Here is a 27,863-nt window from a genome sequence, read left to right as displayed (position 1 = left end):
CCTGGCTCCTGACACTTGTGTTTCTTTGGTTTCCACTGGTGCCTGGCCCCTGTCCCTTCCTACAAGCTCTGGCCCCTAATAGTAAGAGTCAATTTCTTGAGCACTCGCTATGGCTCCCATGAGGTCAGTCTTCTTCTAATCACCATTTTCCCACGGGAGGAAACAGACTCAGAAGCTGAGTGCAGAGATGTGCTCCTCGAGTCACAGGCAGGGTTGCCGAGCTAGGATTTACATCTTCACATTCAAAATTCATCATCTTGAATTTTGACTCGTGGGGACTGGACTGAGGAGGGGGGTGATACTGCCTGGCAGGGCCAGAGTTGGAAGGGGCTTGAAAAGAGGGTTCCTGGCAGCAGATCTACGTATGGTTCAGGTGAGGGCCGTCCCCCCAGCTCCCCACCTGGCTCTAGCTGTAAATGACAACTACAACTGGAGCTGGCTCCTGCGCCCACGGCACAGCCATTCATGCTTTTGGTTCATATTCCCCTTAATTACCAAGGCTCCCAATTAACGTGGGCTGCTGTGTCTGGTGCTGGGTTATTTTCTCTTATTTTTCCGTTCCTCGGAGTTTACTATTGCGAGAGACACCAGCTCTGTCATTGCGTCCGCCTTGCTCCCTTCCCACCCTAACCGGAGGGAAACCAAAAAGCAACAGCTGATGGCAAATCCGCTCCGGTGCTAGCACGCCCCCTCGGCGGCCGTCTCCTGTTGCTTCTTGGAGCCTGACTGCCCTTTGGAAAAATCTCTCCGCCCCCCTCGAGAGGAGAAAGGAGCAGAGGACGCGCGCGAGCACAGAGCGGGAGGACGGGCAGGGAGAGGCGGAGGGGGGTCTGCGCGCCGCCGCTACCCAGAAGCCGGCGGACGGCGGCACGAGCCGGGGGTCCCCGCGCCCAGCCCGGAGCTAGCCCTCGCTCTCGCCCCCGCCCCCGCAGCACGCGCCTCCCAGCCCGCCCCGACTCCTGGAGGAGGGGAGGCGGGAAAGCAGCTCGAGCCTCACCCACCGCCCTGCCCCCAGCCCCGCCACTCCCAGGCTCCTCCGGATTCGGCGGGTCCTCTTGGGAGTCTCGGAGGGGACCGGCTGTGCAGGTAGGCGGCTGGGGAGGTGGGCAAAGTTGGCTCCTCTTTCCGAGGAGGGGCGAGGCTCGGTGGGGACGGATCTCGGGAGCGCCGGGTTTCGTTTGCTCAGTGGGTGTGTGCGGTCCTCCGCGGGCAGCGGGAAACCGGGCTGGGGATGTAAACAAGGAGATCGGCGTCGGAAGAGAGGGGAGCTTCTGGGGGAGGCAGGCTCTGGCGCTGGGGGTGACGCTGGTGGCTGGGAATTGCTCTCGCTGCTGCCTTGAGCTTGGGGCCAGGGTTTTCGGGAGAAGGGGAAAGGGCTGCGCCCACCCTTTATCCGTGAGTTTTCCCTTTGTTACTTGGAAGCTGTGGACGCTTGGTGGAGCGTGGGGAATTGCGGACGAGGGCGTGTGGCTGGATGTGAGTGTGGACACATGTGAGACACAAAATGGAACTTGCTGGTTTGGTGCTTCGGGAAGGTGGGGCTGGGCAGTGGGCACAGGATGGGGGCGCAGGGAAAGAAGGATTCTAGCGCTCTGGGATTCAGGAGAGTGCATCATTTCCCCCCTCCTTCTTGTCTATCCATCCAATCCTGTTTCCTTTCCTGGGGGCCCTGGGGGTCCCCCCATTGCCCCCTTTCCCCAGCAGAGCTGGCCCTGGCAGAGCCTCCCCTATTGTGTCTCCTGGGCTTCCGTGGAGAGTTGGGTGTGCAGCCTGGGGCTCCCAGCTCTGGCTTCTGGCTCTTGCAAGTGGTGGCTGGTAGAGGAGGCACCCGAGGGTGGGAGCTGGGAGCAGCCTAGCTGGAAACATGGGCCTGCCCCGTCCCCTGCTGCAAGCCTGCACGCTCGGGGCTCCGTAGCTTCTGGGGCTTCTTCCCCATCAGTGTGGCCTCTGCCTTCACTTCCTTTGTCTCCCTGGCTTCGTGCTCTCTGGCTGGGCTGGGATTTCCAGCTTTGAAGATGGATCAGTGGGCATCCCAGGCCCTCTCTAGAAGGAGCCCCCCTCTGGGGATCCAGCCGTCTTCATATTATGAATGTGTATGTCTGTGTCCGCAACTTAGCCTTTTGCACATGACCTGCCTGGTCGTTGCCATGGAAACCCCTCCATTTCTCAGCCTCCCTTTTTTTTCCTGCCCATTCCTCACCTCCATATCTCCTCCCCTCCCCCCAACATGGTTGCCTAGATACTGGTTATCCCTGGCTAGGAGACCTAGATATGTGGCTCCTACACCCGATTGCAGTGGCCCCTTACTCACACCACCCCCTTCACACACACTGCACATCGCACGCCATAGACACATATAGACACATACCATACTACTCAATCAACACACCCTCACACTCACACCACACATACATCATACCACATATACACACATACACATCAAACACACCGCATATATACCACACCACCACACACCACCTACAATGCTACACTGACACCCTACACTCGCACTATGCATGCGCGTGCGCGCGCACACACACACACACAGTGTACATCTAAATAAGTCTCAGGTTGGGCTGAGGCAGGGGAGAGAGAGGGCAGTTTCCTTCCTTATCCAGCACCTCCCTAGGGGTGTAGAGGGGAAGATGTGGAGGCTCAGGAAGCCCACAAGGAAAACCCTAACATCTTCCTGGGAACCCTGCAGAAGAAAGTGGAGAAAAAAGCACTGCCAGATTCCCTCAGAAGGGGACCCCTTCCCTAAACCCTGCCTGGATAAAGGGTGGGCACAGCCCTTTTCCCTCCTCCTAAAAGCCCTAGTCCTGAGCTCCAGGCGTTAACAAGAGCCCTTTCCAGGTGCTGCACTCCAGAGGCTGTGCACGGACCAGAATTTCAGTCTCTCCACTGCTGCTGCTCTCTGCCCTGACTCAGAGAAAGCCCGAGGCTTTGGGAGTCATCCTTACCAGCAGAGTATCAAGGCAGACTCTGGGACCATGGGAGGCTCTGAGCCCCCACAAAGGAGAAAAGGAAAAGTGGTTACTGTTCCAGGAAAGCCGAGGAGGGCAGGCCAGGGAGGCAGGAAGGGGAAGGGAACGAAGAGAGGGAAGGAGAGGGGCCACAGGAGTCAAGAAAGCGAAAGTTAGGGCTACCGCCGTTGCCTGGGGGTCAGGCCAGCCTCTCTCCCAACACATTTTCCTGCTTCTTGCTTGGCTCCTCTAACCAGATCTGTGCATCTAGAAGAGGAAGCAGGTGTGTAAAGGGCTCCAGGCTTGCCAGGGTTCTCCCAAGACCTGTGGCTTCTACAGTTCTCGGATGGTAGGCACCTGGGGGAAGAATTTCCTTCCTGGCTTCCACTGAATCTTTGGACTGACCTGAGGACTCGTTTCATTCAACCATTCAAGGAACTGTTTTAAGTGTCTACTGTGTATTAATTGCTGGGGACCTGAAGGTGAGGAGGGAGACACAGTCCCTGACATTGGATAATCCTAGGTTTCTCAGAGCTGAAAAAGGCCTTGAGGGAGCACACAGTCGGGACATAGTAGGGAAACTGAGGCTCAGCAGTCACATGGCCAGTAGTAGCTGAGGCCTTCTGACTCCTCGGCCAGGATTTTGGCCTTCACACTGCCCGTCCTGCATCTCTTGCCTTCTTTTCTCAGTCACCATCAGAGATAGTGGGTCGATGGAAGCCTTTGGAGGGAGAGCCTTTGGTCAGCTGGTGACTGGGATGCCCTTCCAAAGTGAGGGTCCCCTAGTGGGTGGGAACAACTGGGGAGCCTGCTTTACAATGTTTTCTTGGAAGGCAAGGCTGGAAGGTGTGGCAAGGAGGGAGGGGGAGAAGGAGCAATTTACTAGACCCCGGAAACTCCCTGACACCCTTAGGGGAGTCAGCCCACCGAGGTTTCCTCTAAATAAGAACACCTCCTCTCTTCTTCCCAGCCCTGTTGGACTTAGTCAGCTGCCATCTGGATGGCAGACTGTGCCAGGCAGCCCCCAAGACTCACCTTCGAACAAATCACCTTCTGAGCACCCTGGAGGAAGCAAACCAGTCATTAAAGGCACAGCCTCAAGGAGGCAGGGAGCCTGGAATGGAAAGGCCAGGTTCTAGTCCCAGCTCTGCCCCTGAGCTGCCACACTACCCAAAGGCAAATGCATTCACTGTGCAAACACCCCTTTGGAGGCAAACTGGGCTTCTGGTGAAATCCAGAAATGGCTTAGACTGCTCTTTGGTGACTGAAAGCCTTGCAGATTTTAGACTTCTGTTTTCACATCCGTTAATAGTGGGGTTTAGATTCATGACTTCCAAGGCATGTCTTCCTCTAAATTTGTGTGGATTATAAAATCTTGAAAGAGATCCCTTTTCTCTCCAGATACCAAATACTGCTCATTATTTCACAATACAGGGCTGCAGCTGAGCTGAGCAGGAAGGGGCTGGACTCTGGTTACCCTGGAGAAAGCCTCCTTTTCACTCAGTGTGGCAGAAGGTGCCCAAGAAGCTGAAACCAAACTTATTTTCTTTTTTTTTTATTTTTGAGTTGGAGTTTCGCTCTTGTTACCCAGGCTGGAGTGCAATGGCGCGATCTCGGCTCACCGCAACCTCCGCCTCCTGGGTTCAGGCAATTCTTCTGCCTCAGCCTCCTGAGTAGCTGGGATTACAGGCACGTGCCACCATGCCCAGCTAATTTTTTGTATTTTTAGTAGAGATGGGGTTTCACCATGTTGACCAGGATGGTCTCGATCTCTTGACCTCGTGATCCACCCACCTCGGCCTCCCAAAGTGCTGGGATTACAGGCGTGAGCCACCGTGCCCGGCCTGAAACCAAGCTATTTTCTTTAGGGCGGAAGGAGCCGGCTCCTCCTAGACGCTGCGGTCTACCTGGTCTTTTCTACCAGACTGCACACTGGGTGGCATCTTTAAAGAGTTGCCCTCTGGAGAGGATGAGACCCAGGGCCATCATTTTGGAGGTCCATGAACTCTCTGCAGGGAGAACCCCTGGCCAGCTGGAGAGTTGCAACAAGAGGGGCTGGTCGGGAACACAGTGCCCTGACACAGTCCCTGATGAGAGGCAGGACATCTCTGGCCGAAACAAAAGCATGAAACCAATTTGGCAGCATCATCTCTGCTCCAGAATAGTGGAGGAGGGAGAGGCCTTGACCTGGGAGGGGATGAAGCCAGCTTGGAGGCTGCACAGGAACATGTTTGTTACAAAGATGTGGGAGGGAGCACGCAGGCTGGGAAGGGGGCTGGGGCCATGGGAGTGGGGCCATGGGAGCTCAGAATATCTGATGTGGGCAGAGGGGGCCAAGGATGAAGGGATGTAGTTGGAATGACAGTGACCCCCAAGTAGTTGGAGGACCTAGCCAGGCCCTGGTTGAGAGACCAGAGGCCAAGGTTTCAAACTCCCCCTTTCACCCTTTTAATAAATGTTCCCCCCATAGGGCAGGCAGGCCCTGTGGGCTTCTGAGGTTTCTCCCTCGCTGGAGCCCTCCTGCTCAGGCACATCAATGGGCTTGTCCTGTTCCTTCCCCTCCCCCACTGCCCACCTCACGTCCACCTCCTACTAGGAGGCTCTGTGACCTTCGTCCTCCATAGGAAGAGCCTCTCCATGCAATCACGTGTGCACTCACACTCGCACACACCTTCCTTTCCGCACACGTACATAATCTTCCACACCCGACAGGGAGGCTGGGGCTCACACATTCCCATGTGCCCTCTCACCTTGCCCGAAGAGCTGCAGTCTCTCAGACCATGGTGAAGACCTCTGAATCTCCACCCTCTCAGCCCACTGCATTTTACCCACTGGTGCTGTAGCTTAGGCTCAGTTTTGCCACTCCTCTGCTCAAATACCTCTCCAGGCTTGACAGTGCCTATTTTTTTTTTTTTTTTGAAATGGAGTTTCGCTCTTGTTACCCAGGCTACAGTGCAATGGCCCCATCTTGGCTCACCGCCACCTCCACCTCCCAGGTTCAAGCAATTCTCCTGCCTCAGCCCTCCGAGTAGCTGGGATTACAGGCATGCACCACCACTCCCAGCTTATTTTATATTTTTAGCAGAGACAGGGTTTTTCCATGTTGGTCAGGCTGGTCTTGAACTCCTGACCTCAGATCATCCACCTGTCTCAGCCTCCCAAAGTACTGGGATTACAGGTATGAGCCACTGTGCCCAGCCAACAGTGCCTATTCATAAGCACAGGTACCTGGTGCGGGCACTCCAGGCTCAGTGTGACCTGCCTGCAGCTACCTCTGCAGGCACCTTCTCCAGATAGTCATCCAAAGCCTGGTAGTGTCCCACCCTCTGCCCAAGCTCAGGCCCTGCTGGCATGTGCCATGTAGGTGGTGGCAGTCTTTGTAGGCACACAAACTTGGATTCTAACCTGGATTCTGATGCTTCCTAGACTTCTTCACTTTTCTAAGCCTCATTTTCCTTACCTGTCAAATGAGTGTGAGGATTGTACAAGCTGAGCTGTGTAAAGGGCTCAGCATGGAGTAAACACTCAGTAGATATCGGCTACTGTAATAATGATAGTAATGACACATTATTATGATGATTAGAATGGCATTATTATTGTTATGTCATCCTTCAAGGCTCCTCCCAAGTGTTCATTCTTTCAAGTAATTCTTCCATATTCCCAATAAACAGGCATTAAAATCCCCAATAAACATACTTCTCCTGTACCATGAATGCCTGTGGGTTGTTCCTTGAGAGCACACACCTGCGTTTTATCTGTGGATGGACACACCACCCCTCAACTGCACCCTCCCCTCCCAATGGCAGGTCTGTTCTCCCCACAGTGCCTGGCACAGTGTCAGACGCGTGGAGAAAGCCCAGTGAGCACCACGTGTGCTGTGACACGCCTGGGGAAGAGTCCTCACCACCAGGAGGTGTGGACACCCGGTTGCCACTCCCGCCTGTCTCCCATACACCAGTGCACACCCCACACTCCCAAGATGCACATCCCTTTATTACCATGCGTCGTCTCAGTCTGTCCAGTTGCTTTGGTCGAGTCTAGAAACTAAGAATTTGACCCCATCTGAGGTCTGACTGAGAGATACTCAAAAGCTAAAGTCAAAGGAGAGAGGCTGATTCCTCTCAGCATTTTGGTAGTTGGGATTTGACAGAAACCCAGAGAGCAGAAAGGAGGCAGTGGAGGATGGAGGATACCTAGAAAGTGTTAAATGCCTGAAAAATTCCCTACAGATCCTTAGGTTGTTCTGAGCTTAGAATGGATTTGATGTAATCCATTCAGGGAGGCCGGGGCTCACACGTTGCCATGCGCCCTCTCACCTCGCCTGAAGGGCTGCAGTGTCTCAGACCACGGCGGTGGCCTCTGAACCTCCAGCCTCTCAGCCCACTCCATTTTACCCATCTGGGGTAATGATGCTGAAGTGTCCTTTCATTCACACATCAACATTTATTGAGCTTCTGCTGTGCTCAGTGCTGGGGATCCAGAGATGGCCAGGGTGTGCCTGTGCTCTCAGGGAGCTATAGTGTCATGGGGGCACACATTGGTGACAGCCCTATGTGGGAAAGGGTGTGGGCCTTGGCTCTGTGAGGATGAGGATGCATTGGGGGAAGGGAGGGGACAACGTGTTTCCTGAAACAGAGATGGAATCGGGTCAACAGCCCCCTTTTCCAAAGGTAGGGCACATTTCTGGGTATCCAGGCCCATGGGTCATGGTTCATCCTCTCGCCACTTCCACCCCTAAGGGAGACGATATGAAATTGTGCAAAGTTCCCTGTAGGCTGAAACATGCAGGCCAGAATTGTCCTTCTAAAGAGGTAGGCAGAGAGAGCAAAGGGGACTTCCTGGTACTGTGGCCTGGCTGTGGGCAGGGTGGCGTGGGCCTGGATTCTGGGTTCCTGGCCGTGGTAGCTGCTCTGGGTTTCTGTGTCTGCTGCTGGAACTGCTGTCCGTCCTGTCTTGAATGGGCCTTTGTCAGCAGGTGTGTGGGGGAGGTGATCCCATCCTGGCCTGACTCTATCACGCCTGTGCAGCCTGCTGGGGCCCCAGCCTGTGACTTCTGTGCAATGCCACTCACTATTCAGACTCTCTGGAGCCAGACTGAGATGTCCTGAGGGGGAGGAGGGGCTGCAGCCCCTGTGCTGGCTGGCAGAAGGCCTGAATCCCACTCTCTGACTCACTCCGGGCAGACTCAGCATTGGCCTGTGCCTGAGCTGGCCTCGCAGTACTGTTCTGCGTGTCTACTTCTGAGGGCTGTTGTGAGAAGTCCATGGGTGATGGCTGGAATGTCCCAGTGTCACGGTTGTCAGTGACAGCGAGGTGACAGCAAGTCCTGGGAAGGGGGGTAGGACCATGGGAGTTGGGCTGCCGCAGCTCGGAACATCTGATGTGGGCGGAGAGGACCAAGGAGGAGGGGATGTTGTTGGCATGACAGTGACCCCCACGCAGCTGGTGGACAAAGCCAGGCCCACACTGAGAGACCAGAGGCTAAGGTCTCTCCACCACGCGTCCGCCTATGGTCCAGTTTGGGGTCTTTCCAGGGAGACTTCCAGAAATCAGGCCTGGGTTTGTGAATTGTGAATGCTGTTTCTGTTTCTAGGGAAGAGGCCTTACTTCTTTTCAGTCAGTTATTTTCTCTCTCTCTCTCTTTTTTTCTTCCTCTGTCTAAGTTTATCTATCTTCCCTAGAAGGAATCTCATGTTAAAGATAAAAGTGCCTGCAGGTTAAAACAAGTCCCCTGCTATGTGACAAGAGAGTTTTGCCTCTCCCTTCACACCCTGTGTAGCCAGACTGGGTTGGTTCTCAGCTGGTTGAATCCAGGGGACCTGATGACTCAGCCTGCGGGATGAATGAGGGATGAAGGGGCAGCGTTCCAGCCATTGGGCTACTGAAGGCACCTGACAGGAGCAGGAAAGGCCACCGTGGGAGGCATGGGCAGCAGTGATATGCTGGGCGGAGGTGCCCTGTCCTGCTCTGAGGCTGTCCGGCTGCCTTCCTGGCAGCTTGGAGAATTCAGCAGTGTCTGCAGGCGCCTTGAGCCCTGGACTGCTGGAATTTCACCACCCTCTGCTCTCTCCTTTCTTTTGCCAGGCCTTGAGTCCAGTCTCCTCACCGGCTCCTCTCTGGAATATTGTTGCGGGGGGAGGGTCAATCATGTCAAGTTAGGTGATTTAACAATAATGATGCTTAATTGTTTATTTGATGGGCATCTAAAATGCAAATTGAGGGAACAGGATGCATTTTCCACTGATGGATCTGTGGCCTCTGGTTGACCCAAAGAACTTGTTTTAAAAGGCAGTTTTAAAAGCCCTTGATGGCTGTTTGCTCTGTGGCTCTGAACTAGAGAAGCTCAGCTCCTGTTACGGATTCATCAAAGGCAGGGAGGTGAGCAGAGTGTTGGGATGGAGTTGAGGAGTGCTTTTGTTTTTCACTGAGTTTTTGAATTTTTATTGTTTTTTTTTACGAATAGACTATTTTTTTTTTTTTTTTTTTTTGAGACTGAGTTTTGCTCTTGTTGCCTAGGCTGGAGTGCAATGGTACGATCTCAGCTCACCGCAACTTCCACCTCCCCAGTTCAAGCGATTCTCCTGCCTCAGCGTCTGGAGTAGCTGGGATTACAGGCAGAAGCTACTTTGCCCGGCCTTAGACTATCTTTTTAGAACAGTTAGATTTACAGAAAACTTGGTCAGATCGTATGATTTCCAATTTTCTCCCCTGGCATGCAGTTTCTGCTATTATTAAGTTCTTACATTAGGGTGGTACATTTGTTACAATTTGTTACAATTAATGAACCAGTATTGGTACAACAGTATTGACTAACATTGACACTTTATTAAAATGTCCTTCGTTGGTACCTTATGTCCTTTTTCCGTTCTAGGATCCCATCCAGGATGCCACACTACATTGAGTCATTTCTCTTTAGTTTCCTCTGGGCTGTGACTGTTTCTCAGGCTTCCTTTGCTTTTGGTGACTTTGACAGTTCTGAGGGTCACTGGTCAAGTGCATTGTAGGACGCGGCTCTGTTGGGATTTGTCTGACGCTCTCCTCATGATTAGACTGGAGTGATGGGTTTTAGGGAGAAAGATCACAGAGGCAAGTGCTGATTTCATCCCATCACATCCAGAGGATACAATCATCATGATTCATTGCTGTTGACGTTGACGGGACTGGGTTTTCCATCCCTTTGATGCCCCCCATGCAGCACAGTGTCAAGGCCTGGTGACTGGAGCTTTGTTCTCCCCACTCCTCAAGACAAACATAAATCCATCCGCCAGGACTTTCAGGTGAGGACAGGTCATGGGGTAGCACAGAGACTTTTCCAATAGGAGAATCTTAATGAAGTGAACATGAAACAGAATGTGCTGTGTCCAAATCAGTGCCAACGAGAGGTAACAGGTGCCCTTGGAGTCTGGAGAAAGGGGTCTACATGGAGTGGTAACTGGACCAAGATAGCATTTCTTAACCTTGGCTGCACATTGGAATTAGTGGGGAAGACTCTCAGAATTACTGATGCCTTGGCTACACCCTCTGAGTTTATAACTGAATGTGACTTAGTTAATTTCCAGGCATCTTTTTTCTTTTCTTTTCTTTTTTTTTTTTTCTGAAGCTCTCCATGTGATCCTAAGGTACAACCAGGGTTGAGAACTGGAATAAACAAGGAAGGGGGGAAGGACATTGTAAGCAGAAGGAACAGAATCTACAAAGGCATGCAGATAGATACACACGTGGCAGAAGACAGAAAGTAGACCATCTTAGCTGAAAATAATGAGAAGAAACTGGAGGGGTAGAAAATGGGTACACTTAGAGGTTTTCATATGCCACAAAAAATTTGGATTTTAAAAAACGAAATAGGACATAGAGGCACCACTGAATGCCTTTGAGTTTGGGAGGGAGGTATTCAGAATACACTTTAGAAAGGTTAGTCATGCAGCCATCATTGTCCAGGACAGAGGAGAAGGAAGAGGTTAAAGACAGGCCCAACTACTGCACTGTTAGGTAAGTTACCCAGAGGAGTGATGGAAAGGAAGTTCCAGTTAGAGAGATACTGCAGGTGCAGGCATGGCTAGGACGTTGCCACAGATGCAGTGTGGAGATGGGGAAGGAGAGAGGAACCCCTGGAAACTTGGTGGGGCTGTAAGCTCCGTCAGGCAGGGAGGCCGGGGCTGTGTCTGTCTTGCCCACTGCAGTGCCCTCAGTGATGAGTGAAGTGCCTGGAAAACAAAAGGCCATCAGTAACTATTTGTGAATTTGGTTACTGGAAGGATAAGGGTGCCATTGTTTCCAAAATTACACCTGGTTCCAAAATTACTCTCTTTCTCCACTAATTTCTCCACCTAAATGCAGGCAAATTTCTCTGCCGTGGAAAACAATCTGATTAAATAACTCAGGCCAAGATATAAATGACTGTTATGATTGGGAGTATTTCTCTTGTAGTGATGTCGTGACATTTAAACATCTCTCCTTGGGAAGAATTGTGGAGGCAGATACATTTTTGAGTAGGGGTGGTCTTTATTTTGATTCTACACCCTCATCTGATTCTGAGCCATACCAGAGAAAAAGATGATCTGCAGCTTTACAGCCCGATGGTGAAATGCTGCCGGCTAGTAGTTCTGTTGGCATCCCCCGTGAGCTGAGCTCCAGTGGGCAGGATAACCTACAGCTGGTCTGGGACTCTATCCAGCGCTCAGCACAAATGCACTGGTATTCTGCTGGGCAAAGGGCAGCAGGGTGCCCAGCAGCTGTGAGATGAACAGAGGCTCAGGAGGGAGTGTGCCTGTGCTGATGCCAGAGCTCAGCTGGGAGTGATGGGGCATTGCTCGGAACAGCTGGGATCTGACAGTGGTTAACAGACATGCCAGGACCCCTGCTCCTAACAGGCCCAGGGCCCCAACCTTACCTGATCTCACTCATAGTCAACAGAACAGAGTTGGGTGAGAAAATGTGAAAGAGGGAAAAGGAGATAATGCATGCCCAAGTTTTAAAAGCTGTATTCTAAGTTATTCTCCTCTGGTCTGGGTAAGAGCACCTTCGTCAAGTAAGCCCAGCTTGGTCAGGAGTTAGGGTCAACAATTTTTTTCCAGTCACTTAAACCCATTTCCCCCCAATATTTTTAGTGTGGTAAAATACACATAACATAAAATTTACTATCATTTTTAAGTGTACATTTCAGTGGCAAGGCAAGTATATCCATATTGTTGTATCATCATCACCATCATCCATCTCCAGAGCTCCCTTCTCTTAAAACTCCATACCCATTAAACACTTCCCGGAGCCCCGGGCAACCACCATTCTCCTTTTTGTCTCTGATTTTGACTACTCTATGTGCCTCATGTAAGTGGAATTATATGGTATTTGTCCTTTTGTGACTGGCTTATTTCACTTAGCATCATGTCCTTAAGGTTCATCCATGTTGCAGCTGGTACCAATAAGGACATGAAAACATGCTCAGCCTCACCACAGGCACTCTTTGTTTATTTGAGATGGAGTCTTGCTTGTTGCCCAGGCTGGAGTGCAATGGCACGATCTCGGCTCACTGCAACCTCAACCTCCTGGGTTCAAGCAATTCTTCTGCCTCAGCCTCCTGGGTAGCTGGGACTACAGGCACGAAACACCACGCCCAGCTGAATTTTTGTATTTTAATAGAGACGGGGTTTCACCATGTTGGCCAGGCTGGTTTCGAACTCCTGACCTCAAGTGATCCACCTGCCTCAGCCTCCCAAAGTGCTGGGATTACAGGCGTGACCCACAGCTCCCAGCCAGGATGCTCCACCTCACCACAGACACTCTTGTGTTCCTCCTCAGCCTTTATCTATCTCACAGCTGCTGGGCACAAGGTTCATCCATGTGTCGGAATTTCCCTCCTTTTTAAGGTTGAATAATATTCCATTATGTGTATAAACCACAGTTTGCTTATCTATTAATCCACTGATGAACACCTGAGTTCCTTCTGTATTTTAGCTATTGTGAATGATGCTGCTATGAACATGGGTTTACAAATAACTCCTCAAGGTTCTATTTCCAATTCTTTTGGGTATATACCCAGAGATGGAATTGCTGGATCATATGGGAATTCTATTTTTACTCTTTTAAGGACCCACTCTACTGTTTTCCACAGCAGCTGTGCCATTTTTATTCCTGTTAACAGTGCACAGTGGTTCCAATTTCTCCACATCCTCACCAGCGTTTGTTATTTTCTTTCTTTTTTTTTAAATGGTAGCCATCCTAATGGATGTGAGGTGGTATCTCTTGGTAGTTTTGATTTGCATTTTCCTAATTATTAGTGAGGTTGCGCATCTTTTCATGTGCTTATTGGCCATTTGTGTATCTTCTTTGGAGAAATGTTAGTTCAAGTTATTTGCTTATTTTTGAATTGGGTTGTTTGCTTTTTTGTTGTTGTTGAGTTTTAGGAGGTCTCTATTAATTCCTTATCAGATATATGATTTGAAAATATTTGCTTCCATTCTGTGGTATTTTTACTCTGTTGATAGTGTCTTTTGATGCACAAAAGTTTTGAATTTTTGTAAAGTCCAGTTTGTCTGTTTTTTTTCTTTTGTTGCTTGTGCCTTTATTTAAGAAACCATGGCCAGATCCAATGTCATAAAGCTTCTGCTGTGTTTTCTTCTAAGAGTTTTAAGTTTTAGGTCTTACGTCTAGGTCATGGATCCAGTTTGGTTAAATTTGTGTATGGTGTTAAGTAAGGGTCTACCTTTATTCTTTGGCTTGTATACATCTGGTTTTCCTGGCATCATTTGTTGAAAAGACTGTCTTTCCCCCATTGAATGGTCTTGGCACCCAAGTCAGAAACCTTTTGACCATGTATGTGAGGGTTATTTCTGGACTTTACCCTACTCTATTGCTGAATATATCTCTGTTCTTATATCGCACACTGTTTTGATACTTCAGCCTTGTAGTAAAATTTGAAATCAGGAAGCATGAGTCCTTCCACTTTGTTCTTTTTCAGGATATTTTTGGCTATCCAAGGTCCCTTGAGATCCCATATGAATTTTAGCATAGATTTTTCTATTTCTACAAAAAAAGTCATTGAGAATTTGATAGGGATTGCATTAAATCTGTAGATAATTTTGGGTAGTATTAATTTCTTTAAAAATTTGGTCTTTCAATCTACAAACATGGACTATTTTTTCCATTTGTTTATATCTTCTTTAATTTCTTTGAGAAATGTTTCTATTGTATGAGTTTCTTTCTTGGTTAATTTCTAAATGTTTTATTCCTTTTGATATTATGATATGGAGTTTTTTAGTTTCCTCTTCAGATTTTTTATTGTTAATGTATAGAAATGCAATTGTATTTTGTGTATCAACCTTGTATCCTGCTACATTGCAGAATTTACTAGTTCTTACAGTTTTCAGGTGTAATCTTTAGGATTTCTGTGTATAAGATGATACCATCTGTGAACAGAGATCATTTTACCTCCTTCTTTCCAATTTGGATGCCTTTTACTGATTTGTTTATTTTCCATAATTGCTCTGGCTAGGACTTCCAGTACTATGTTAAATAGGAATGGTGAAAGTGGATATCCTTGTCTTGCTCCTGATGTTAGAGGAAAAGCTTTAAGTCTTTCACCATTGGGTATGATGTTTGCTGTGGGTTTCTTTGTTTTTTTAACATAAGGCTTGTATGATGTTGAGGTAGTTTCCTTCTATTCCTAATTTGTTGAATGTTTTCCTCACGGGAGGATGTTGCTGTCAAATGCTTTTTATGCATCAATTGAGATGATCATGTGGTTTTTTTCCTCTGTTTTGTTAATGTGGTATATTATATTGATTGATTTTCATATGTTGAACCATCTTTGCATTTTAGGAATAAACTGGAGCCTCCAGTTGTATTTCCCTTAGTCTCTGTCCATTTCCACACGTGCCAGGGAGGCAGCAAGAAAGAGTGGAAGGAGCATAGAATCAGCAGAATTAGTGACAGTTCCAGGTATGCTTTTGTTAACTGTTGGGTCTTGGGCAATAGCATAAGCCTGAACCTCTTCTTTTCTAATCTGTAAAATGACAGTAATAACCAACATCTCATGGAGTTGTGATGTTTCTTTGAGCTAATGCTTGTAATGTTGTCTGGTGAATAAGGTGTCTTATAAATGTTTGGTGTTATTAACACCATCACATCATCATCATCATCATCATCATCATCATCATCATCATCATATCCTTTGGCTAATGTGGGCAGGGAACAGGAATATGTAATATGTAAGACGCAGCAGCTCCTCTTTCTCTCTTTACTGTCACAGATACACCGAAGGGCCCGGGGCTGAGGGACAAGAGTCCCTGTCTTGATACATCTTGCCCTGACCTCCTTAACCCAAGGAGGCAGGAGGAACAGGGTCGTCTTAGGAACAGCACTTTGGTTTTGCAGAAGTACATTTGGACCTGCCTGTGTTCCTCAGGGCCCAACCCTTCTAGAGAGATACCCTGAAGAGGCCCTTTGCGGGAGGCAGTGGCTTCTCCTTGAATGACCTTGGTGAAGGAAGAAGATTGGGCATGGTGACCAGAGGAGGAGGCTGAGGACCCTGCGGCCTGGGCCCCAGTCTGGGATAGCCGCAGGCTCCTGGCCTCTGTCCAACAGAGACACTGTGTCTTCTGGGAAGTGGCCCTGCAGCCAGGGAAGGGCATGAGACGTTTGCTCCCAGGAACAGCAGCTGTCTATTGGCTTTTCCTTCTTAGACCCTGCCCTGGTGCATTTTCCTGTCTATTTTTTGATGCATCTGTGTGAGTGTGGCACGCAGGGCAGGGTGGAGGCCTCACAGGGAGGAGGATGACGTGAGGGCCTGCTCGATGCTTTCTCCAAAGCCAATTCTCTTCTCTCAGCAGCCTCCACCTCTCCTGGCTTCACCACCTGTGCCCCTCCTTCCCATTTTCCGGCTCAGTTTCTGCGGGGATTTGGCCCCTGGGCCAGCCTCTCCCATCTTGAAGCCTTTTGCTTTCTGTTTCCTTTGCCTGCCTCTCCCACTTCTTCTGGGGCATCCCCGTTTCAGTTTCTCCTCCTCCGGGCTTTCTCTCCTCTTCTGCTGCCTCATGTCCTCTGTCCGTCTTACTTCTGTGTCTCTTGTGGGGGTACCCTCAGTTTGGGCCTGGGAATATGTGTCCCGTGCTCCAACTGTCCCAGCCAGATGTGCCCTCTTTGGGCTACCCATCTGCGGCTTTGGATGACATAGGCTGTTTGTCTTGTGGCAGAAAAAGGCAGTGGCTGGGAGCTGGTGTCAGCTGTGGGCCGAGGCCCCACCATACCCTGTGACCGCACGAGGACCCTGGAGCCTTCCAGTGGTTAGAGGACAATGCTAAGAGGAAGGAAGGGAAAGGAAGGGGGAGGAGGCAACTGGGGCCCTCTCCCTAGCCCCATCTCTGTTTCTCTTCCCATTTTGCTGGAAAAGGTAGCCAAGGACAGAGTTAGGAGGAAGCCAAGGACAGAGTTAGGGAGTGATATAGTAATGATACTAACAGGTGATGCTTAACCAGCAGTTACTATTCACCAGGCACTGCGCTCAGCTCCATACACAGGCTGTCTCTTTTCATTGCAAATGACAGCAATAGAACCCCATCTAGTTTAGGTGAAGCAGGGGCATCAGTTCACAGAGCCAACCTCAGGAAGGGCGGGGTCCTCTGGTTTGGGAACACAGGGGCTTGGGGCATAGCTAGGAAGCTCTCCTGGCCCCTCCTCCCTGCCTCTCTCCCCTGCCAGCTCTGTACCTGTCAGCTGCTGGCCAACTTCTTCCCGGACAGACTCCTCCCTGCATCTGGCAGATGAGGTCTTTCCTACCAGGTCTTTTAGCTACAATGGAGGAGGCAGATGAGGTCTTTCCTACCAGGTCTTTTAGCTACAATTGGCTGGCTCCCGCAGACCAGCAGGGTTAGAGTGGGGGTGGAGCAGGCTACCTTCCAAAAGGAGATGCCACCCACAGAAGAGGGGACTAACGTGGGCACGAGGCCACCTCATCTGACCCTCACTGCTGCCGAGATGCATGCTATGATCCCCATTTTGCAGTTGCAGAAGCCAAGACTCTGAGAAGCCAAGTAACGCTCCTGAGGCCACAAAGCCGCTAGTGGCAGAGAGGAGGGAGAGCTGAGTGCTCAGAGCAAGGACCCTGGAGCCAGGTTGCTTGGGATTGAATCTGGGCTCTGTTACTTTCTAGCTCTGGGATTTGGGGCAGGTTACTTAACCTTTCTGGTCTAAGTCTGCCCATCTGTGTAATGGGAATGATCACAATAATAGCTGCTTCCTAGAACTGTTGTAAGGGTAGAATGAGTTAAATACATAAACCATTTAGAACAACGCTTGGCATGGCATGAGCGCCTTGTGAATGTTACATATTGTTATCAGGGTGTTTTACAGTTTACAAAGAACCTTCACATGTATTATCTTACTTGACCTTGATCATAGCCTTGGAAAGTGGACAGGGGAATGGACTGGCTGATTCTGCACTGATTCTGCACTGCCTGCTCTCACCCTCGGCCTAGTCAGATGCAGGGCTCTGTAGCCCGTTTTTAAAAATCGCCACCCAAGTAAACAGCTCTCTGTCCAACAAGGGAATATTGACTCTCTTTCAGGGGTGAGTTGGCAGATTGTACATTCTGCTCTCTCTCTTGTGCGTGAATATGTATGAAGCCAGAGGTGCTGGGAACTTGGTTGATACATGTTCATCTAGAGGCGGGAGCTCCTAGATTGTGGCTCTCTGTGCAGAGCTTGTTAGACGCTCCCAGGTAGCCGTGTCTTGCAGCCTCAGCCTGCTGGACTGGGATGGGAATGAGAAAACAGGGTGGCAGCTACCTAAGGAAGGTGGGTCCTTCAAAGAGCCACAGTGCAGATGGCCCACTGTGGGTCTCTGCCCCCAAGTGGATGTCATCCCTCCCTGTGAGGTGGAGCCCGAGGGCTGGAGTTTGGGGCTGGCTCTGGGATGGAGGCCAACCTTACCCTCCACCAACAGCCAGGCACACAGAGCAGGACTGAAGCCCGGAATCCTGCACTCATTCGCCAGGGGACCTCTCTTTCCCTGCCTCCGTTTCTTTCCCTATAAAATGAGTTTGATGATAACAAAACGCCTTCCGCAGACATGAAGTTCAACTCCTCACTCTCTCACACAGGGGAGCAAACAGGTGATGAGAACAGGCCTTTCCCATGACCCCAGCTGCACAGCGAGGGTGAGTTTTGGATCTGAGTAGCATACGACCAGACTAAGGATGAAAACAGGGAACCGCGGACTAAAAATTATCACAAATCAGTCAGATGTATTGGGAAAGAGGTGGAATCTTTTTATTCCTAAGACCTTAGCAAGTCTTACTGTTTGGAAGAAAAGAGGGGAGGGCGGTCTGATTTATCTGTGCTGAGGAAGAACTTTTGGAGACAAGGGACTGGCGCCGAAGGCTTTTAAGGCCTCCTTAGGTCTTGGATTTCATGTAAGGGCCATATGTGCACATTGTCAGAGTTACCATTAAGGATTAAGTGAGAATAAATATTTAAAGCACTAAGAATAGTGCCTGGCCTGTGTCGTTTGTCATGATTGTAATTATTACCTCTTTTATCCAATACAGACCCCCAGACTGGGCCCCAGTGTGGGTCTTCATCTCAGAATGTTTAATTCTGCTTAGTTTCTTCTGTGGTATCCATAGAAGAGCTCCTATGATGCAGGCTGACCTCTGTGCCCAGTCTTCTGGTTCAAGGCCGCTGCCTGGGAAGTGTGCAGTGTGAGTCAGGGTGGGCTTTGTAAAGGCACAAGGAGCTCCAACCCTGGACCTCTCTCCCCAGGAGATTCATGTCCCCAGCCAATGGCTCCATAGTGTCCTGCCAAACTGAGTGTGGCTGGACCCAGGGTCGGGACACACTGGCTTGGGGTGAGAGTCTTACACAGTGTCTAGGAGACGGGAGCTGTATCTCATAGCTACATGAGTAAACAGGCTTTTGAACAGCCTCCCAGAAGGGGTTGAAAATGAAGCAGAATCAGCTGGGTGCGGTAGCTCATGCCTGTAATTCCAGCACTTTAGGAGGCTGAGGCAGGCTGATCACCTGAGGTCAGGAGTTCAAGACCACCCTGGCCAATACGGTGAAACCCCGCCTCTACTAAAAATACAAAAATTATCTAGGCACGGTGGCTCGTACCTGTAGTCCCAGCTACTTGGGAGGATGAGGTAAGAGAATCACTTGAACCTGGGAGGCAGAGGTTACAGTGAGCTGAGATTATGCCACTGTGCCACTGCACTCCAGCCTGGCAACAGAGTGAGACTTACAGAAACAGAGGATGAACCTGGTCTATGGCGCTGGGGCCCTGTGGCTTGGGAGCTTTGACAGTAGAATATTTAGGTCACAAAGTTGGGGCTGTGAGGCTGTGTGTGGTCCTTACCCCTGTTTCCAAGCTGGCAGTGACATGGGACCCAAGGTGAGGGGAGAAAGCAGTCCTGATATGGAGAGGGAGTGAGGGGTGCTGGGCTCAGCCAGGCGGGACCCTGGGAAAGCCCTCATGGAGCTCTGCTAGACACATCCCCCAAGTGGGTGATGACTGGGCTCAGCCAGGAAGGGACCCTGGGAAAGCCCTCATGGAGCTCTGCTAGACACACATCCCCCAAGTGGGTGATGACTGTCCTTTTGTCCTTCATTTTCTTTTTAATCCTGCAAGAGAAGTTCAGCCAAAGCATCTGAGACGGGAAGCAGAAGAAGGATAGGCAGTCTGGAGAGGAAAAGCGCAGCTGTGTGTGAGTGGGGAGTTTGGTTGGATGCCAAGGGTACCCAGATGCCCCAGCATGGATGGGAAGCAGAGAGGCACTGGTGCGGGGCTGGGGTGAGGCACCAAGGAAGATCAAGGAGAAGAACATCAACCTCTCTAGTACTGAGGCCTCTCAAGGAATCTTCATCATTTGTCTCATTAAGCATCGTGAGACTTAAATTCCCATCAAAGTAAAACGCATTCCAAAGCCAAGCCCAGGGTTTGGTCATTCTCTGCTGGTTTGTACTGACCACTCCCCCAAGTCCCTTTCATGAGCATGGAGAATAGAGAACTGATGGTAAGGTTGATAGTGTACGTGCGTGGCCCTTTCATGGAAACAGAGGGCTAAGGAGGCCTTAAAAAGCCTTGGGGGCCAGTCCCTTGTCTCCAAAAGGTCTCACTTAGCACAAATAGATCAGAAAACTCTCCCCCTATTTTCCTCTCAGATGGTAAGACTTCCTAAGGTCTTAGGAATATAAAGATTCCACCTCTCTCCTAGTACCTCTGACCAGTTTGTCTGTGATAATTTTTAGTCCAGGGCTTCCCTGCTTTCATTCTTAGCCTGACCTTATGCAACGCAGATCCATGCTGCAGCAATAGCCACCTGCACCAAACTCACCACATCACTGGGAGATAACGGCAAAGGCCTGTTCTCGTCACGTGTCTGCTCCCCTGTGTGAGAGAGTGAGGAGTTGGGCCCCATGCCTCCAGAAGGTCCGTTCTAAACATGATTCCATCCCTCACCTTCCCTAAAGCCAGCACTGTCCCGTCCCATCTCCAGTCCAAGGTCGTCTTTCAATCCAAGGAGGCTGTCAGTGGCTTCCCTCCTGCCTTCTCATTTCCCTGGCCACCCCATTCCTGCAGGGCCTCGCCTTCTTCCCTGGCTCCAGCCGGGCTGTCCCACTTCCCTTTGGCATTGCTCAGCCTTCCTTGCCTCTGTTCCTCCTGGCTGCCGTTCTGCCAGGCCTGTCCTGCCCACCCCCCAATCCCAGCACATCAAAACAGCAGTCAGGAGTGGGAGGCCTGTGTTCTGAGCCCTGCCCTGCCCTGCCCCTGAATAACTGGATGAATCAGGTACATCATCTCTCTCTGGGCCCCAATCTTCACAAATAAAAAGCAGGAGCCCAATTATGGTAACCCACTGTATGAATTCTGTGATGCTAACTCCATCTGGTAGACCTCACATCTTGGATATACTCAATATACACACAGTTGAATCTTTTTTTTCATAGACTTCTTGGTTGCAAAGATCTAGATACGTCATAGGCTAAATCATATCCCTTGGCATATAATAATAGTCTAGGGTAACCAGTTAGACTAAACTGTGGGGCCCAGGCATTCTGCAACCACCTAAAAGGCCTCATTTTGAGATGTCCTGTCTGAAGTGAGACCTCATCTTTCTCTGGGGCATCCTGCTAAGATCCAGGCTTGGTGACCCCTCAGGGCTTATTATCCATGGGCTGAGCCTGCAGGAAGGGAAGCAGGTGGGATGCCAGGGGAGGCTAGGGAAGCTTCGGGAGCAGGGGGAGGGAGGGATGAGGGTGAGATAATGAAGTTTCACTGTAATTTGGAGCCTCTGCATTTTCAAGGGAGGTTGTTTCTGAGTTATTTTCACAATGGAACTGGGTATTCTGATCTACCTCACTGCTGCGTGGAATCAAAAATAATAGAGCATGTTGCTATATCATCAACTAGTGGCTTCTCTTTCTGAACAGTTTTTACCCAGCAATTAAGTGAAATTATGTGACTCAGTATGGGAAGATAATTGCCTGAGAAACTCTTCTGATTGCTTTCTCCTGCACATGCAGCCAGCAACCAGGCAGGAGGAACAGAGAGGAAAATTAACATGGAAGTACTGCTGCTACCCGAAACCTCAGCTGCTTGCCAATGTGGAGATAAATGAGGGCATGAAAAGGAGAGGAAAAATGAGCGGAAATGAAGTTCGTTCTCATTATACACTCTAGAGGAGGCAGCAACGTGTGATTGGTTCCATTCTCCACATGGGGATAGTGGTCCAAACGGTCTAGAGGGGAAGAGTTGGGGATAAGGAGGGTGAGGCAGCCAGGGAGCCCCCCACTCCAGCAGTGATGATTTCTCAGGTGCCCCGTGACAGAAAGCCAGGTCCTCAGGCCCTCAGGCAAAGGTCCAGGGCCCAGTGCACACGTGGCGGTGCACGCCCTGTTCCTGTGCCTTCTCCACTCTCCACTCACTTCAGCCTTGCGTCTCCCTCCCCCAGTGACTCCTCCCCTCTTTTCCATCTACTCCTTAGGCTCTCTCACCTGGAAATGAGATTTATTACTGCCAAGCCTCTTAGCCTCCCACCCCAGTCAGTCCCCAGCAACCCAGCTTCCTCCCTGGAAGGAGGGAGAAAGGAATGTGTGGTCACTGGGAGGGTGAGAGGTGTGGCTGGGTGGTACATGAGACGGAAGGGAAGCCAAGCTGGGAGCAGCAGTGAGACAAAGGGATTCTGTGTCCCTTCAAAGGTTCTGTGTACGTACTTAGCCATACATAGCAGCACCAACAGTACCACTGATGAAATTTTTAAAACTGGATTTAAGCTCCCCCCACTCCAAGGGGGCCCATACTGAGGTGTGACTGGTGTGGCCCAGGTTAGGACAGCAGCTTGGAGGAGTAGAGAATTGGTCACTTTTCAAATTTGTGAACAGTATTTCTTTTCACACTGTAACTTGATCAGAAATGTTTTCTTTAGAATACAAAGGCAGGTCTTAACTCTTTAGCTTGGCACGCAAGAGCCTCTGCAATATGATTCCAACCATCTTCTCTGAATTCTCACCACCCACCCTGTCATGCTTTACTCCAACTGGGTTGTTCACTGTTTTGGAAGGTATCTTACACTAGAAATGGCAGACACTTGGTAGATGGCTGTCACAGCTCCCTCCTAGGCTGTGCAGATATTACTGGTGGATGAAGGCCATCTGCTGGACCTCATTTGGGAAAGCCACTTTGGATAGCTACTATTGAATGAAATGCCTTAAGGCTCAACTTGAACTGATCTTGAACTTGAACTGAATCCCATTTGTTATTCCTACTTTCTGTTTCCCGTCTCACTGCTTTTGCTCATGCTGTCTTCTCTGCCAGAATGCCTTTCCTCTTCTCTCTCCCTCCCTCTGTCTATGAAAATCCTACCTGCTCTCAAGGTTCAGCTGGAATGTCAGCTCCTCCATGGAAACCTCCCTGGCTCCCTATTGAGTGAGCTCTCTGCTTCCCTTCTTTCTGTCTTTCTGGACTATTGTTGTATATGGCATCTCTACCTCTTGGGAAGTTCTCTTCATATTTACTGATGGGTCAGAGCCCTTTGCCACCAAACCTTACCTCTCCTTGGTAGCTGAGGCTGTGTCTTGTTCACTTACTTATCCTTTGCAGAACCCAGAGTAGTATAGGCCTTTTTACGAGTTCGGCTTTTGCTTGTGGCATGGATTTGAACCTGAGCATCTATGGAGGTGATTGTTTGGATTTGAGGGAAGGCACAGCAGTGACCTGAACTGCTGCCCATTGTGTCTGGTGGCTAGGAGCCCTTGGCTTTTGCGTTTCCTATTCCCAGGGGCAGGAGGAGCCCATTGCCAGCACTGCAATTCTCTTCCAGCTAGAGCTGGTCAAGGGGCCACTGTGGGAAGCCGGGTCCATTTGTCCTTCTCTCTGTCACCTCACATGGATATTCACACCATGGCCCCTAAGATTTGAAGGCTTTACTGTGTAGTTTCATCTTCTTTCCACATTTTGAGTCCAGTCTCCCCACTGGCTGAGCGAGGAGCAGGTGTAATTTGTAGGTGGGGCTTGGGCTAGGAAGTAGCAGTAAACTGGAGAAAGAAAGAAGGAGAGAAGGAGGGAGGTGTTTTACAAATAGCAGGTGCTCAAAACTTACTTTATTTCATACTTTGATTGAAGATATTTAGGACTGTATGACTGTCTGAATCATAAGGGGACTTTCCACTATAAAATAATTAACCCCAGGTTTGTTGTTTACATGACTTGGTTTAAAGAAGGAATGAAAATCATCCAGTCATCATTCACCATTACTCTCCCCATGCCAAATACTACCAAAAAGACAAACAAAACAGAAAACCCATGAGATAAAACTAGCACTAGGCCAGGTGCGGTGGCTCATGCCTGTAATCCCAACACCTCAGGAGGCTGAGGCAGAGGGATCACTTGAGGTCAGGAGTTCAAGACCCAGCCTGGCCAACATGGTGAAACCCTGTCTCTACTGAAAATACAAAAATTAGCTGGGCATGGTGGTGCATGCTTATAGTCCCAGCTACTAGGGAGGCTGAGGTGGTAGGATCACTTGAACCCAGGAGGCAGAGATTGCAATGAGCTGAGATCCTGCCACTGTACTCCAGTCTGAGTGACACAGTGAGACTTTCTCAAACAAAATGAAACAAACAAAACAAAGCAAAACAAAACAAAAACTAGCACTAGAGTGAAGCATAGCCAGAATTTAAGCCATAGTTGCTGTTAGAATGAACACTTGTTAACATTACTGCATTCTGTAGGCTAATCAGCACTGGGCCCAGCAAGGTTGGGAAACCAAGCCTCAGACTACCTGCATGAAGCCAAGAACCCTTGAGAGGGGCTAAAGTGATCTCAGGCTGGCATCTGCTGCCCCCCAGCCTCCATGAAAAAGCACAATAAATCCTCTCTGAAAGTAAGTGTCCCATTTTCAGACTGCCAATTTCCCAGATTAAAATCTAGCAAATATGAGCTCACAATCAAATACATTACCAAACACAGGAAAAAACAAGTCACTGTGATTGACAGGCACAGAAACAAAAAGTCGATTTTGACCCCCAAGGATATAAGAGTTTGGAATAATGAGATACAGAATGTAAAATAACTGTAAGAAATGTTGAAGGAAATGAGAGATGAGGACACAAAATGAGCGAACAACAAAGACTAATACAAATTACCCGGCAACCTCAAAAAGAACCAGATAGAACCTTTAGAAATTGGTAATATAACCATTGAAACACAAAAGTAAATGAATGGAGTAAGCAGCAAATAAACACAGTTAAAAAGGAAGTCAGCAAATGGAAAACAAATCTGAAACAATTACCCGGAATATGGCACAGAGAAACAAGGAAGTGGAAAGTATGAAAGAGCAGTTAAGTGATATGGAGAACAGAATGAGGATGTCTAACTTGCTTCTAGTCACAGTCTCAGAAAGAGAAAATGGGAATAGATAACAGGCCGTATTTGAAGAGATAATGGCTTAGAGTTTTTCATAACAACGAAAAGGATGAACCTATATGTAAAGGACTTTCAAGTCTGATGAAACCCACAACAATCAGTTCTATGTTGTGTTTCAGACTTGTGATGAAACCCACAACAGCAAACACAAAAAGAAGAAAATAAAAAAAGGCAGAGAAGAAAGATAGGACATCTATAAAGGAATGATGATATAAGCAGCAGACTTCTCAACAGCAACCATAGAAGCCAGATAGCAGTGGAATAACATCTTAAAAGTGCAAAGCAAAAATAATTATCAGCCTAGAATAGTGTACATAGCCAAATTGCCTTTCAAGGATAGAATTGTATTAGTGTTCTATTGCTGCGTTACAAACGATTGCAGACCCAGCAGCTTAAAACAACACACATTTATTAGGTCATGGTTTCTTTAGGTCAGAGGTCTGGCACAGCTTAGCTGAATTCTTTGCTTCAGCGTCACAACAGGCTACAGTCTAGGTGCTGGCTAAGGTTGTGGTCTGATAAGGGAACTGACTGGGGAAAGATCTGCCTCCAGACTCCCTCAGGTTGCTGGCAGAATTTATCTCCTGTGGCAGAAGAACTGAGGTTCTCATCTTGCTGGCTTCTGGCCAGGGCAGCTGTCAGCTGCTAGAGGCTTCTCACAATTCCCTATCCTGTGTTTCTCTCTGTAGTCTGTCTCATGACATAGCAGCTTGCTTTCTCAAGCTGGCAAGGGAGAAAATTCTCTAGCTCCAGCCTGCAAGATTGAGTTTTATATGATATAACACCATCATTTGAGAGCTGTCCCATCACTTTTGCCACATTCTGCTGGTTAGAAGCATGTTGCAGCTCCTGCCGGTATTGAAAGGAAAGAGATTACTCAAAGCCTTGAACACTAGAAAGTTGGAATGATTGGGGATCACCTTAGGGTCTCTTGCCACAAAGGTGAAATGAAAACATTTCCAAATAAACAAAAACAGAGTTTCTATCTAACAGATCTTCATTAAAGAAAATTTTGAAAGCTCTTCTTCAGGAATAAAGAAAATGGCTTGAAGGATGACTAACATTCAAAAACAATGGTGAGCAAATCAGTACATATGTTGTAACTTCGTTATCTATTGCTGCATAGTAAATTACTTCCAAACTCAGCAGCCTAAAACAGCAAACGTTTGATATTTCACACCGTTTCTGAGGGTCTGGAATCAGGGAGAATCTTCACTGGGTGGTTCTGGCTCAAGATCTTTCATGAAACCAGAAGATCTGTTTCCAAGCTTACTTACATGGTTCGTGGCAGGATGTATTTCCTAGCAGGCCTTTGGAGTGAGCCCACCAGATGGGCCTCTCCACAAGGGTGCCTGAGTATCCTTAAGACATGGCAGCTACCTTGACTCAGAAGAGGCAATCAGAGAGAGCGAGAGGCAGAAAGAGAGAGAGAGAGAGAGAGAGAGAGAGAGAGAGAGAGAGAGAGAGGCTGTGGTGCCTTTTATCACCTAGTATTGGAAGTGACGTAGCATTACTTCTGCCATATTTCGCTGATCATACAGACTAACCCTGGCGCAGTGTAGGAGGGGACTGTACAAGGATCTGAATACCAGGAGATACTGGGAGCTATCTTGCAGGCTCGCTGCCACACACATGGGTGAATCCAAACAAACATAGTTTTCATGAAGTACAAATAGTACTATCTATTTTATAGAATTTTAAAAAGACAGAACTGAAATATTGTCCAATAATAGCATACGTATCAGGAAGGGGGTGATTAGTATTTTTGTATTTTCAAGGAGGGTATTCTGCCTAATAACTACTATAGGTATTAACTCTGAATTTTTTTAGTCTTTTTTACATTGAATACACATGGAAAAATCACAAGGATAACCACTAAGAGGTTAGAAATAGTTTCTATAATTTCTAAACCAGCAGAAGAAGAAAAGGAATAAGGAAAAAAAAATAACTAGGCTGGGGGTAGTGGCTCATGCCTGTATTCAAAGCACTTTGGAAGGCCAAGGCAGGCAGATCACCTGAGCCCAGGAGTTCAAGACCAGCCTAGGTAACATAGTGAGACCCCTCCCCTTCTAAAATAAAAATAAAAATAACTAATTCTGAAAAAAAAGGGCAAGAAAAGAAAAAGAAACAAGCACATTCTTGTAGAGAAAAAAACGATGGCAGAAAGCAGACCAAATATATCAGTAGTCACAGTAAGTAAATTAAATGGGGTAAACTTGACAATTAATACAGAAAGCCTGACAATTAATACAGAATTTTTCAAAAATCCATCTCTTTGCTGTTTATAAGATGTACAGGCAACATGTAAAGACACAGAAAGGTGGAGAGTAACATAGAATTTGAGACAGGGAGGATCACTGTATAATTCTAAAAGACCCAACTCATAGGACAATAACAGTTTTAAACTTTCTGTTAGAATATTCTAAGAGACATGTTATCGGCCAGCTTCAGGTCTGTTCTGCCTGCGCTCAGTAAATCACTGTGACACAGATTTTGCAAAAGAGAAAAGATTTATTCAGAAGGCCACCAAGCAAGGAGGCAGGAGAACAGCTCTCAAATCTGCCTCCCCAAAGATAAGGCTTAGGAATATTTACAGGTAAGGGAAATGGAGTTGTCGGAGGCATAGGAAAAGGTGATTGGCAGTGAGGAAAAATGAAATAGCAGGTTGATTCTGAGCAAGCGTAGTCAGGGTTCATGGCATTCCATAGGACATGTACAGGAAATGGTGGCGTTAGTGTGACCTGAGGGTGGCATTTTTAGCCCTCTGATGTCAAAAGGCTACCCTTCTGGGCACTTGCATACGCCCAGTTGAAGGGAGGGTGGTCTCATCCTCTTTGAACTCCACAGGATCTAACCCAAATTCCTGAAAAACAACTGAAGTAACTATTACCATGGTGACCTATGTATGTTATCTATAAAGTAGCCAGTGAAGGTTAAGTTTCAGCATTCAGTGGTGAGGCCTTCAGCTACCATGGCCTTCAACTTCA

The 27,863-nt window shown here is 48.6% G+C and overlaps 1 protein-coding gene across 8 annotated transcripts in view; it reads left to right on the top strand.

Moving 5' to 3' along the window:
* The first annotated feature begins 238 nt into the window (after nt 1–238).
* The window catches only part of FXYD6 (FXYD domain containing ion transport regulator 6), a 40,494-nt gene continuing 12,869 nt past the window's right edge, over nt 239–27,863 (top strand). For 2 of the 8 annotated variants that reach the window (XM_021671183.2, XM_021671180.2), the window contains exon 1: nt 1,290–1,395. The gene's annotated coding sequence lies outside the window, so the exon portion shown is untranslated. Of the gene's footprint in view, nt 374–958; nt 1,087–1,289; nt 1,396–14,790; nt 14,898–27,863 lie in introns of those variants that run through there. The other 6 variants (XM_021671182.2, XM_021671185.2, XM_021671179.2 and 3 more) reach the window with 6 other exon arrangements.

Source organism: Aotus nancymaae, unplaced genomic scaffold (genome assembly GCF_030222135.1).
Source record: "Aotus nancymaae isolate 86718 unplaced genomic scaffold, 86718_ANA_hifiasm-v0.15.2.pri h1tg000012l, whole genome shotgun sequence".
In the NCBI taxonomy this organism is placed as follows: Eukaryota; Metazoa; Chordata; class Mammalia; order Primates; family Aotidae; genus Aotus; species Aotus nancymaae.
This window is presented reverse-complemented; position numbering and strand designations above follow the sequence as displayed.